This window comes from Mchenga conophoros, linkage group LG11 (genome assembly GCF_057382185.1).
Source record: "Mchenga conophoros isolate Kocher_MC1m ecotype Shallow Benthic linkage group LG11, M_conophoros_male_GT1.1, whole genome shotgun sequence".
NCBI lineage: Eukaryota > Metazoa > Chordata > Actinopteri > Cichliformes > Cichlidae > Mchenga > Mchenga conophoros.
In genome coordinates, this window is record NC_140536.1 from 2,318,956 (window position 1) to 2,332,111 (window position 13,156).

The 13,156-nt window shown below is 43.3% G+C and overlaps 1 long non-coding RNA gene and 1 pseudogene across 1 annotated transcript; one reads left to right on the top strand and one right to left on the bottom strand.

Moving 5' to 3' along the window:
• Positions 1-4,503: 4,503 nt before the first annotated feature.
• LOC146563417 (uncharacterized) lies at positions 4,504-10,623 on the top strand. Its single transcript, XR_014894311.1, has 4 exons — positions 4,504-4,691; positions 5,503-5,632; positions 6,344-6,432; positions 9,767-10,623. It is a non-coding gene; the product is annotated as an uncharacterized LOC146563417 (long non-coding RNA).
• Positions 7,246-8,617, bottom strand: LOC146563418 (uncharacterized; annotated as a pseudogene).
• Positions 10,624-13,156: the final 2,533 nt, after the last annotated feature.

Here is a 13,156-nt window from a genome sequence, read left to right on the forward strand (position 1 = left end):
GCAGGCACACATGAATGCACATACATTTGCACACATCCAGAGATAAACTCCCCCTCAGAAACCAAATTTCAAGAAATCTAGCCGTGGCAATGCTTGCACACACATGTGATTATGCGCAGAGGTCCACCCTACCAGCCAACCTCAGATCTCAACGCAGGAACACATGAATGCACATACATTTGCACACATCCAGAGATAAACTCACCCCAAAGAATCCAAATTCCAAAAAATCGAGCCGTGGCAATGTTTGCACACACATGTGATTATGCGCAGAGGTACACCCTGCCAGCCAACCTCAGATCTCAACGCAGGAACACATGAATGCACATACATTTGCACACATCCAGAGATAAACTCCCCTTCAGAAACCAAATTCCAAAAAATTGAGCCGTGGCAATGCTTGCACACACATGTGATTATGCGCAGAGGTACACCCTACCAGCCAACCTCAGATCTCAACGCAGGAACACATGAATGCACATACATTTGCACACATCCAGAGATAAACTCCCCTTCAGAAACCAAATTCCAAGAAATCCAGAAATGGAAATGTTTGCACACACATGTGATTATGCGCAGAGGTCCACCCTACCAGCCAACCTCAGATCTCCACGCAGGCACGCATGAATGCGCATACATTTGCACACATCCAGAGATAAACTCCCACTCAGAAACCAAATTTCAAGAAATCGAGCCGTGGCAATGCTTGCACACACATGTGATTATGCGCAGAGGTCCACCCTACCAGCCAACCTCAGATCTCAACGCAGGAACACATGAATGCACATACATTTGCACACATCCAGAAATAAACTCCCCCTCAGAAACCAAATTCCAAGAAATCCAGAAATGGAAATGTTTGCACACACATGTGATTATGCGCAGAGGTCCACCCTACGAGCCAACCTCAGATCTCCACGCAGGCACACATGAATGCACATACATTTGCACACATCCAGAGATAAACTCCCCCAGAGAAACCAAATTCCAAGAAATCCAGCCGTGGCCATGCTTGCACACACATGTGATTATGCGCAGAGGTCCACCCTACCAGCCAACCTCAGATCTCCACGCAAGTACACATGAATGCACATACATTTGCACACATCCAGAGATAAACTCCCCCTCAGAAAACAAATTCCAAGAAATCGAGCCGTGGCAATGCTGGCACACACATGTGATTATGCGCAGAGGTCCACCCTACCAGCCAACCTCAGATCTAAACGCAGGCACACATGAATGCACATACATTTGCACACATCCAGAGATAAACTCCCCCTCAGAAAACAAATTCCAAGATATCCAGCCGTGGCAATGCTTGCACACACATGTGATTATGCGCAGAGGTCCACCCTACCAGCAAACCTCAGATCTCAACGCGGGAACACATGAATGCACATACATTTGCACACATCCAAAAATAAACTCCCCCAGAGAAACCAAATTCCAAGATATCCAGAAATGGAAATGTTTGCACACACATGTGATTATGCGCAGAGGTCCACCCTACAAGCCAACCTCAGATCTCCACGCAAGCACACATGACTGCACATACATTTGCACACATCCAGATATTGACATACACACATACATGGCCAACGATTATAAATGTGGACCTCCTCTAGGCTCCGAATGCCTGGCCAGCCCTCTTGATGGGCTGGCACCACCCTCAGGCATATAAAGTAAAGAAAAATGCCCGACCGGGCCGCCTGGCCACACTTTATATGGGTGGACCTCCCCCAGGTCTCACTGCCCTCCCCTTCTCAGAGAAACCTTCTACAGAAGAGTTAGGAAAGAAAAAACTTTTGAGTTCTGAATATCATGGTGAGTCTCCACCTGTTACAGGTCAGTGCAGCCTGGACTGTCTCGAGACAGACCAGACCAGCTGCACCACAGACACTTCAAGCCTCATCTCAGTACAAAAACTAAAAGAACAACATAAAAAAGGAGAGAACTTAGCTTAGAAAAATGCTGGGTTACAGGAGGCAGCAGCACTGCAGAGGTGAGGACAGGCATCTGTTTGAAATAGACAAAACAGTAAGCATAGTCATACAGACACATACACACACACAGGCTCCGAAAGCCTAGCCAGCCCTCATGATGGGGTGGCACTGTCCCAGGCGTGTAAAAGAAAGCAGAAAAAACCCAGACCAGGCCACCTCGCCACCCTTTATATGGGTGGACCTTCCCCAGGCTCCGAAAGCCTGGCCAGCCCTTGTCATGGGGTGGCCCCGCCCACCAGAATCTGTAATCAGTTACTCTGGAAAGGATCCAGATGTTTCAAAATACTTCTCTGGCAAACATTTCCATTCTGCAAACATAAATGCTGCAGTTAACGGACTAAAAGTCGTTGCTTTTCACCCCTATTTATGGATTTAAGAATCAAAGGACCAAGTTGGTGGTAAGATTCTAAATATATGTGACGTCATCATCCCGTAAGCCAATTAGGTTAGCTATTAATTGACTATGTGCACGTTCAAATTGGAGTAATCCTTAAGGACAAAAATAGTGAGTTTTTAGCTAACAATCTCATTATTATAACAAAGTATTACACACATAAATGCCGATATGCTAAATCCCCCCCTTCATGGTCTGCTCTTAAAAACGACCTCTCCCTGTTCCGTAAATCTCTTAAGCTAATAAATAAGCCCCAAGCAATCAAATTGCATAGATTTTTAGAAGAGTTTGATTTTTCTTAGCCCCTTATTTAAGTTATGTGTCTTGTTTATGGAACCTCAATTTTAGAGATTTTATGATCCCCCTTGTCTTCTTTATTTCTGTTCCTTGTTTTTCATTCTTTTTTTTATTGTTATTTATTTTTGTATTGGTTATTCATCTTTTTATATTATTATTATGTAGATGTGTGAATATGGATGTGTATGTATGCATGTGTATATGCATATATATGTATATATGTGTGTGTGTGTATGTATGTTTATTTTCAGTTATTGTCGATTTCATCGTGGTGTACAGGAGATGTGATTCTGTTCTGATTGATTTAATATGTGGCTTGTCTCTTTGAGATTGTCATTGTTATTGTTCTAAATAAAAGTTCATTTAAAAAATAACAAAAAAAGAATGTGTGCACGTAAGCATATGCTACTTCCGGTGCGGAAACTCCTGTGGGGAGCTGTGTTTCCGGTGTCCTATTCGCGCCTGGTTTACGGTCCAAAACAAGTTAAGCAAATGAATGAATCAAGCGGCGATTTACATTTCTATAGATGTCTCGGGCATTTACCCAATATATCAGTAAATGATGTTCATCGACTTGTCGATATTTTTCCCCGCGCCTCAGAGCAAAAGAGAAAAGGATTCAAATGTTATATTTCTCAGCTGTCCCTCGTTTATCGCGGGTGTTATGTTCTAAAAATAACCAGCGAGAGGTGAAATCAAGTAGCCAATTTTATTTTTTGACGTTGCAAAATGTTTGGTGGACATCGTGGACATACAGTACTGCACTTCAGAGTCACGCTGCTAGCATCGATGCAGCGATTCTGTACTGTACAGGAGAGACATCACGGAGGAGATCGTCTGCAGTGATCAGGACGCAGGACACAATGTGACGTAAAAATAAGCATGCAAACTTGCACTAAAAAATCCGTGAAACAGCGAGGTGAAAGGTGAACCGCGTTATAGCGAGGGACCGCTGTAATTTTGAAGGTAAGTCACAACATACCCTTCGTACATACTAATGTATAGAAACCGTTACCAGCAATCATTCATTTTTGTGTGGTTTTCACGGTTTGTTGACATGCTGTGTAGGTGTGTACTTGACTAGCTGATCTCGACATAACGGGAAACATCTGGTTTGACTGTTCTTCACCTGTAGTTTGAATGCTGAACATTTGCCTGTTTAGATCATGAGACCAGTCACTATACAGAGATGTGCTTCTGAATGTGGACGAGGTGTCTTCTGCTGCAGTGATGCAGTTCTGCTTGTGTTGAGTGATGTAAACAACTGATCGATCTAAACTCTTTAAACGTCAAAATTGATCATTAGATTTTTTATGACACAGCAGCGGTGAGTGTTCCCACCTTCTGCTCTTTGTAACTTAACGCCATCTTTCCGTTTTCGAGTTTTGGACATGATTTTGGAGGATATCTTCGCAGTAGCGATTGACCGCAAAGTAAAGCTACCGGAAATGCACAACCCCACATCTGGTCTCAAAACAGGAAGTTAGCATTGTCTCGTGCACATAGTCAATTAATCCTGCATTTTTTTTGTCAAAGACATTTCTCACCATGAAATTACCCGATTCAAAACATGAACAGATTCACGGAGTAATCAGAAAAGTTTAGCATGAATCTGGACATTAGATTTAAGATTTAAGTTTTAAGCTTATCAGATATCACTTGTTAGAAGCTCCTTACCGTTTGAAGAAATCTCTTCTCAATCTGCTGTCCTCTTCTGCTTTCAAACTGATTTCAGGTTGATCCAGGTATCGTTTGAAACAGGTTCTCCTCTGTCACGTGACAGTCGGAACGAATCTGCGTAACCATGGTTACAGGGGACCCTTTGGAGCTCCGCTGCTCAGCAGCAAAATATTTCAGATCAATATGTAAATACTCCAACTCTAAAACCAAGTAAAATAAATATGCTGCATATGTGTATAGTGCACCGCGAACGCGTTCAATTTCTGGAAGAGGCTGTAAAACGGAGTTAAAAGGTGACCGATGGCAGCCATACTGAGGTGAGTTGTTGAGGATATGTGGAGCTGTCGATAAGCACGGCTGTTTCTGTGCTCTTATATACTGTTTTGCTGGCGTTAGTGAAGCTGCTTTCAACAATGTAACATTGTTGAACTCTGATGATTAATGAATAAACTCTCGATGTGACGACGTGAGCATGTAATTGTAACCCTGTGTTCATTTAGTCGTTTGATACCGTTTAATATCCAGCACATCTATTGGGTGTTTTCTTATAACATGCCCTGGAATCATTTTAAGTTTTACAATGCCGGTGATTTACGACTCTTTCGCGACAGTCAACTGTGGCGTAAACTCTGGCGGGTCTCAGAGCTAGCTTATGTGAGCCAGCAGTGACATCTATACATGCAGTAGCCTTAAAATACTGATTATTTATTCTGCTGCGAGGTAAGAATTTGTTTTATACGTTTATTGTCACATTGTGCGCCATGTTATTGTTTCGGTGAAAAGAATTTCTACAATGGCGGACTTAGACAAAATAGTGTTACTGTTAATTTGACTCTCTGCAGTGTTTAAATGCTTACATATACACAGTTTACTTGTGTCAGCTAGTGGGAGGGCAGAGAGCGCAGCCTTTACATTGTTTTATTGTAGAGTGACAGGAACTGCCTATGAGCTTCTAATCAAGCAGAAGTATTGACAGAAAATCTATCAAAGGAAATACATTGATGAAAATGAAAGAAGAGAAATATTTATATGATGTTCCATCTTCCTGAGAGCTGATTGGCTGTGATGACTCCTTCAAGTACTACATGCTACTTTGTCCTGCTAGTTAAGCCTGCTGTCTGTTCTCAGGCCTCCTCCTGTTTCACTGCCATATATCCACCACCAGAGGGCTCCACTGACCTGCCTGCTGACATCACAGCACACCCCTGTGTCATGTGACCTGGCAGGAGTAGCAAAGCTGGACTCAGACCTGGCCCAGGCAAGTTCAAAGGCAGCTGTGGTAGAGAGAGTATATGGGCTCAAATTGTGCTCATAAATATTTTGTACTTGTAAATCAGGATTTGTGTGTTAGGTGAGCACTCGGCTGTCGGGGAAACTTGTTTTGTAAAGGTCGTTTAGCTAACCCGTGCAGGTGAATGAATTTCCCCTGACTAAAGAAATCAAGAGAAACGCACCGGGCTGCTCAGTGACTAACCACGGTTACTGTACTTTTATTATGAGTATTATACTGTAAGAGCAACAGGCTGGACTCTGCTTCTGCTCCTGTGCAGAGCTGATTATTAAATATGTGCAAACAGAAGCATGTTTTCTGTCGCTTTCCACATGTGGAACGACATTAACGCCAACTTTTAAAAAGCTGGCACTTCAGTAACCCGTCATTAGTCAATAGCTACGGATTAAATAGCAAAGCCCGATACTTATGTACTGAAACCAACTACTTCCGCTTGGCAGCTTAAGTTAAAATGTTAATTTTTTCCTCTGATTATTTTTTAGCACTGACTCTGTGTATTTTTTGTTCGTTGCAAATATTCAGGTTAAAAAACTGTCCGAATTATTTTTAATGAGTTATGTTCACAAAGTCACATGTGCAGTACTCTGTATAGCTTGCATCCTTTAGGACAAATAATTTGAAGCATTAATATTTCTTGTTCAATACTGAGCTGATAACACCTCTGTATGTTGTGACCAGGATGCAGCAGCAGACTGAACCTCGACTGAAACCTGCTCCATCATCTCATCTTTGCAGATGTCCATTTATAAAGCATCAACAACTCAAAGGTAAACATGATGTTAGAAAATGTGTTAGTAAGGCCTTTTGTCAGTGATATTCAGTTAACAAACAGTCAGGTGAATAATCAACACTGAGACACTTGTGTAGGTTAACGTGCTGCACGGGTGAAAAGCTCAGAGCAAATCACACCGAACTGCAGTATTCGTTTATTTTTATAGGTTACATCGTCAATATGCAAATATAATCACATTTCCTGTTACGCAGATTCTGATGCTGTGTGTGTGTGTGTGTGTGTGTGTGTGTGTGTGTGTGTGTGTGTGTGTGTGTGTGTGTGTGTGTGTGTGTGTGTGTGTCACAAAGTATGTGTGTTGCAAGTCAATTTCTAAGAATAATATAATGCAAGTCAACTTCTGCGGATATGTATTTCTGTGCTGGTCTCTTGCGGTAAAGGCCAGTGTCACAGGGTCAGCTTCCTGTTTCTACAGAAAACTGTGTCTGGTGAAATATGTATAACATAACTTTTGAAGCATAAGCAAATAAAACAATAAAAACTCCCTAACATCCCTCCCTGTTGTTACCGTATTTCACCACTTCAATCATACTTTATTATCAGCTAACAATCACTTGCACATAACATTTTCAATTGTAGCATCATTCAGTATATGCGAATGTGTGTGTTCCTATACTAAATCTTCTTCGTCCGGTTCATCTTCTTGTGGCAGTCCAACATAGGTGATCACTGTGGCCTGTACCATTTTGCCAATCATTGATCTGATACAGGGTAGAATGCAAGTTGAGAACATGCAAAGCAATAAAAGAAGAACTCCTATCAAGACAAGTCCTTTGATCACGAGGGTCTTTCAGCTGCCGCTCAGCAGCCAGGTCAGCCAGTCCTCTGTGTTCATGACATAGTCTTGTTGCTGTGCATTACTCAGTTGTCGTAACTTCTCCAGGGCGGTGGTCATGGTCAAGGAATGCACGCTATCTGGAATATAGGTGCAGCAAGTGGTGTTGAATAAGACACAGAGGCCCCCTCTCTCAGCGAGAATCATGTCCAGGGCAACTCTGTGTTGCATGACCACTGTTCTGATCGCGTCGATTTCCTCATTCTGAGCCTTGTTTATCCATGTTGAGCTGTTCAGGAAAAGTCCAAATCGGTAGTCAAGAGTCTCGATTCTTAGCATGTTTTTTCCATTCCCGATCCATGGGAAAAGTGAGTGCAGGACTTTCTGTCCGGTGGTCCACAACTTGAACTCCGCTGGCACATCACTGCCCCAGATTGGATCATGAGGTTGCACGTCATCAGTGCTCCTCTTGCGTCTTGGTTGGTCCTGATGGAATATTCTGAATGTGTGGTCTGACACTAAAATTGGGGCGCAGAGTCCGGTGCTGTTGGGTGGGATGGTGAAGTATGTCTTTGAGCCACATGCCCAAGCTGTACCCTGCACCCAATATGTGCCATTCAGGAAGCTTATCCGTGCCTTTCTGTCCTGCGGCATCCGGAAAGTCTGGGAGCAGTTTTGGTTCATCCCCAGCTTTCTGTTGCCGTATGCGAAGGTGAAACACATTGGATGTTGTATTCCTGGTTCCCTCCTGACGTTGAAAGATTTTCCCTTGTCATTGGTCGCATTCAGGTGTACCCAGTATCGGTCATCACAGCTGTAGTTCCAGTCTGAGACCTCTGATACACAAAATACTACCTCATTAGGTTTATAGTTGATCAGTGTTCCATTACACCGTGGCAGGTCGGGTTTTGAGACTTGTGTCTTTAACTCAACCTTGAAGAAGAAGATGTCTTCGGGGGAACATGTTCCGCTGGTGGCTTTGTAGAATATACATAGGGCTTCGGAAAGGCTGGGTGATTTTCCATACAGGGTGGCTTGCATTGCTGTTGTTGGGAGGTGAGAACAGACGTAGCAGCCAGTGTGGTTGTCTTCTGTATGTACTCGGTTGTAGACGTACCGGTACCAGGCATTGTTCAGTCAGGGGTGGTTGTGCTCTTTGTCCATATCCTTTAGGTGTAAGTTGTCATATGACCATTTCTTCTGCAGGTGGTGCTGTGGGTCCTCGTCTGTCCAGGTGAGTATCAGTAGGCTCACTAGGAGCGCAATGCCAGTCATTATGAGGACAAGGTTCTTCATGATGACCAGGCACACCCGGGCTCCAGGTGAGTAGACCACTGGCGAGAAGACAAAAGGGCGGGATATACCCAAACAGCCCTTTCCTCCACCAGGGAACACCTAGGAGTTGGGGGAACCGGCGTCTATGCTTGTGTTGTCACTCACTTTTTTGCAGTGGCTTTGGTGGATCCAAGATGGTCTTTCTGCTATTTTGCAGGCAGTCGGTGTGCTGAGTAAGACCTGATATGGGCCTTCCCACCTTGGTGAACTCCAATTCTTTCTCTGGAGCACTTTGATCAGGATCCAATCACCTGGTTGCAACCTGCAAGAAACTGGAGAGAATCTCTTTATTCTCAAATAATTTAATCATCCACTCTGCTAGGGTGGTTTCTCTTATAGACTTATTAATAGGCTCACTAGTGAGAGGCAGTGGGAAAAAGGTCTCCCGTGAAGTGCTTAGGGAGGATATCTGACATTCCCCCCTTTCCGACACACGTGTTAATCCGTGTGTCGCTAATGCTGCCGTCTTGTGTAGGGATTGTGGCAATACTGGTTTGCCATTACAGGTCAGTAAGTCATTGTGTAGTTCTACTCCACACTTTAGCCATTTCTTACGCTCTGCAATAGGTGCGGCTTTCTGTTCATCTTTAAGTACATCAAGTGGTATTAGATGTGAGGTTTCAGACATCAAAGTCTGTACAGGTTGCTGTGCTGCCTTCTTTGCTGCTCGGTCTGCAAAGTTATTGCCTTCAGTAATTTCTGAATTATCTTTTTTGGTGTGCAACGCATATTGACTGTCAGTGTGAATATTTATATATTTCTATTTCTCGACCTTTGCGCAGCATGCACGTATGATAGCCGCTAGTTCTGCACTCTGTGCTGAAAAAGAGGAAGCTAAAGGTTTCGCTTCTAAAACAGTGTCTACAAAAGTAGGCTGCAGTGTACTAAAAATGTCTGGTCGGGGTTTCATTTTTTCAGTTAGCTTCTGCATACAGCTGTGTTCGGCACCATCTACTTCCGCAGGAAGGAGAGTGCTTGTCACAGTCAGGCAAAGCTAAAACTGTGCTTGTTTGCAGGGCAAGTTTTAAGTCAATAAATGCTTTGTCTGCCTCTGGTGTCCATTCTATTTCATCTTTCAGAGCTAAGTGTTTGCCATAGATCAGGTTTTGCAAAGGTTGGGCCAGCAGTGCATATTCAGGTATCCAACATCTGCAAAAGTTGCAGAGACCTAAATAACTCATCATTTGTTGTTTGGTGACAGGTTTTAGGAGCGTTCTGTACAGCTACTTTTCTGCTGTCTAACAGCTGTCTGCCTTGTCCTGTCAGTCTGTGGCCAAGGTACGTTACTTCTCGGCTCCACAATTGCAATTTATGCTGTGAGACCTTGCTGTGAGACCTTGCTCTGCTAGATGTTGCAAAACTGTGTGTGTTTGCTTTGCAATCCGTTTGTGTGTAGCCTGTAATCAAGATATCATCAACGTATAGCAGGAATTTACCTGGGGCAGGAAGCGTGCAAAATGACATGGATTTTCTCAGAGCTTCTGCATAAAGAGTGGGGCTATTCTGGAATCCCTGAGGCAACCTTGTACAGGTATACTTCTGGTTGTCAAAAGACTCCCTAAACCCTTTAAAACAAATAAAAAATAAACAGCTGTCGGCAGAACTGTAGGACTGAACAACTTCAGATCCTGAGTGTGTGAGGACAGAGAAGGATCAGCTCTATTTCAGATTTGAGATAAACTTTATATTTCAGTTTGTGATGATTCTGTTTGTGATTACAGGAGCCGTCCTCAGATTCAGACCTCAGCACCACCCAGTGACAGCAGACAGATCATCCTATATCTTCACTCTTTGTAGTAACTCCAAAATTAACTGAAGAAAACAGTACAAAGGTTAAAGTACCACATGTGCTGTCACTGAAAGCTGCAGCTGTTTTATTGATAAATTTAAAGACAAAAAGTCAAAAGGATTAATCACCCCTGTAACTGTGTCACTGTACATCAGCATTAACAGGACCTCAGTTTGGTGTTTCAGAAAGCTGCTGATCTCAGACCTGCTACATGAAGAGCACATGATGTTTTCTCTGACACAATTAAATAAAACCTGATTAAAGTCAAAGGTTGTTACTTGTATTTGAACTAAAAACTTGTGATCTGGAATTCTTTCACTGTTTTTGACAATAGTGTTATTTATCATAAAGTAATTCAGAGTCATTCATACCAGAGTAACCAGAGAGCACAACATATATTTAACTTTCTACAGGACTTAAAGCTATGATATTATGTAAAAGTCCAGACCCTCTGAGGATTATCTGAGTACTTCTAACACTTGAGGGAAGATGAACAACTTTAATAATAGACCAATGCGTTTCAGCGTGTGGCCTTCATCAGGGCCACAAGCCCACAAAGCAAAGGTCTCCATCAGTGTTCATGAAATGCTGGGTTTATCCTTCTTGTGAGGGAGCTGCTGGTGAAGATCACGAGCCCTGCTTGATCCTGGCGACGAGTTTCAGTCTTCCTGGTGTTTCTGAAATGATGCCTCTCACTGTGGGTCAACAGAACTTCTGGCACAGGACAGCTGTAATGAAAGAAATTGAAGAAGTTTTGAAAAAAAATCTTGGAAATGCTCTATATGTGAGAAGCAGATTTTGTAGATAACTAACAAGATAACTAAAAGTATAATTTTCACCATACATTTACTAACCTTGTCATCTCCTGCACTGTCTGTTTTGGGGCGTGTCCTTCCCAGCGCTCATGAGACTGCTTTGCTGCACTGTGGTATGAGGTACTAACCTGTTGACAGTGTTAATTTTAAAATGTATTCCACCAAAGATTATAGAAGTAATGTATTCTGAATACTTTACAACTACATGAATGTCCTATTGCTGTGTGATTTATTACTGTTACTGAAGGTTACTCTCCACACCAACACCAACTAGATGTTTAAATCTTAATATAAATGAGTAACAGTAGGTGCACATCAGGTAAGGCTGCACTTTTTGCAGCGATCTCGTATATAAAACAGGTCGCGGCTCCGAACTGTAGTAAAGGGACCTCTGGCTGATACGTCGGGATCTTTTTTTTTTCCTGGATCACCTGTTGAGAAAGAAAAAAGAAAACAAGCAGAAGAAGACTAGAGCAATAAAATAAACAACATCATGATGATCTATGGGAATATAACAGTAAATACTAAATGTTAAACATTATTGTGCAGCACGTAAGATCGACAGCGCACAGTGTGCTTTAAGGTAGGAGCCAAAAAGGAGCAGAGCAGCGGCGTTAAGGACGTCCTCGCCGTACCTGGGTCCATCAGGTCCTCCAGACGCGTGAGCAGTTTGGTGAGTTTCACCATTTGCCCCAGGAGCTGCGCCTGGATGACGGCCGATTCCAGCAATACCACCGTCTTTCACTCGCCCAGTTTGAGGACCTGCTGTCCCGCATTGGTCCCAGCATCGCCCGCCTAGACACCAACTACAGGCGCTCAATCCCACCTGCAGAGCGCCTGTCCATCTGCCTGAGGTTAGTGTTTAATACGGTAGTCCTTTATTGATACCTGTGCTAACATGGATGTGCTATGCTATCAACGAATGCTGTCGGTGTTTACTGAAAGCAAACTGTGGTACGGAGACGACTGTTTATAATATTTCTAGTGATACTCAGAAGGTCTCATCAAGTCCCGATTTAATTCGATTTATGCTGTTATCAGTGTTTGCATGATAGCATGGCTGTGGTGTCCTATCAGTGTATGCTCTCGCTGTTTGCTGATATCAGACTGTGGTATGAGGACCACTGTGGGTTAACCTTTGTAGTGATACTCACTCCTTTTTATTTAGACCTGGTTTAATTCTGGGATAGTTGAATCTTTGTATATAATCCCAGCAGACTGTTTTAGATTATATCTAATATATATCATGCAATTATCCTGATAATTACAAAAGGTTTTATGTAAGATTTATGTTTTGTAATTTAAATCTGACATCACAAAAGTATTTTGGAATTTGAATAATGTATTTTGTAACTGCAGCATTTTGTCCAGGTTCCTTGCCACCGAGGACTCCTTCAGGACCATCACATTCAGTTTTCGAGTTGGTGTGTCCACGGTGAGCCAGATCACCCCCCAGGTAGCGACGTCCATCTGGGACTGTCTAGTGGACGACTTCATGGCTGTGCCTTCAACTGCAGACTGGCGGTGCATTGCAGAGGGATTCCAGGAGCGCTGGAACTTCCCTCTCTCCCTCACAGTAGAGGTTGCATCTGCGCTCCATGGAGCTCTGTCCTGAAATTGCGGAGAAGTGCGTGAAGGCAATGTGTGTTCTCCACAATTTTCTGCCGAGAGAGGTGCCGAGAGAGGGGCACCTGCTGTGAGGGGTGTGGCACCTGCTGTGAGGGGTGTGGCACCTGCTGTGGTGGAGCCGTTGCAAGGCCTGGGTCGTGTAGCAGCAAACAACTCCTCCAGAGAGGCTGTCCTGGTGAGGGAGAAGTTCATGGCTCACTTCTCGGCGCAGGGAGCCGTGTCTTGGCAACCAAAGGAGTAGCCTGTTTGAAGTCTGAGTGACTTCCCCACAACGGCTCTTTTAAGAGCCACCCACAAACCTCTAAAGAGTGTTCCTGTCTTTTTAAAATTTTCTTAATAAATGCAGCTCTACTCCAAA